The sequence below is a fragment of the Ailuropoda melanoleuca genome, chromosome 7, assembly GCF_002007445.2.
Source record: "Ailuropoda melanoleuca isolate Jingjing chromosome 7, ASM200744v2, whole genome shotgun sequence".
Lineage (NCBI taxonomy): Eukaryota > Metazoa > Chordata > Mammalia > Carnivora > Ursidae > Ailuropoda > Ailuropoda melanoleuca.
This window is the reverse complement of record NC_048224.1, coordinates 57,430,254-57,431,417: the sequence shown is the minus strand read 5'-3', so window position 1 is coordinate 57,431,417 and position 1,164 is coordinate 57,430,254.

Below are 1,164 nucleotides of genomic sequence, written 5' to 3'. Positions count from 1 at the left end.
AGAGGCTGGGGGAAGGCCGTAGCCGAGACCCAGGAGGACAGGGGGCAGGGCTCTTGGCCACACTGGCCTCAGCCAATGGCAGCCAGCGGGCTGAAAAGCTGGGGGCCAGGCTGGGGGCCCAGAGAGCCAGGGGAGGGCTCCGCTCCCCTGGAGGGTCGGGGAGCAGGCTGACATACAGATGGAAGAGCATCTGGGGCCTTGGGGGGCGGCCCTGGGGCAGCCGGGCCTGCGTGCCTGGAGCCCCTTCCAGGGTCAGCAGGGAGAGGCCCGCACCGAGGCCCCTGGAGGGGTCTTAGAGACAGAATCTGACCACTTGTAAGGCACTTCCTGCTGCACACCCTTGTTTATATGCAAATGGAGACTTTTTAAATTGTATTTATTTCCAAATCTAATTTCTCAAGCCATGTATATTCATCACAGAACATCATGGGACATACTGGGAAGCCGAAGGAAAACAGGATACCCACCACCCTGCCCCCGGTGCGAGGACCAGGCCGTGCTGGTGCGCCCGCGCCTCTCTCTGTGCACCAAGGTACACTGGGGCCGCGGGGCGCCGGGCTCTGAAGGCTGCTCGCGTCAGTAAACACGTCCATCTTGGACGCACCTGCCAGGCACCTTGTGGGTTATCAGTAAACACTCATCAAATGAATACACAGAAGAAGGAACATCTCATTTGTACTCCTCCACGATCTTGTGCCGACATCACTTTGGACGGCTCCCTGCCGGCCCACCGCGTGGACGAGCCGCGGCGTCCTCACAACTCTTTTGTGGGAGGGGGACGGGGGGCGGGGGAACCTCAGGTTTGCACGGCTACGGAGGGTGTGCACTGGGCGTCCCCGTGGTCACTTCTATGACCTCATCTCAGCTGATGGCGTCAAAGGACGGCCACTTCTCTAGAGCCCTTGATACACACTCGTCAAGTGGCTGTTGGAAGGCGTGCCGATGGTCGCCAGTGCCCACGTGGCGTTTGGCCACAGTTGTTTCCAAACTGCCTTTTTAAAAAGAAATGTTTCTTCTTTATGGTTTCAATCTGCACTTCCCAAAGCCTCTGTGGCAAAGACAAGCGGTACTTTCTCCCATCCACCCAGACCATTGCCAGTAAAATGAAGCCAAAACCAATCACTAAAGGGCCCCACTAACTGTAAGCCCCAATGTGCTGTTATC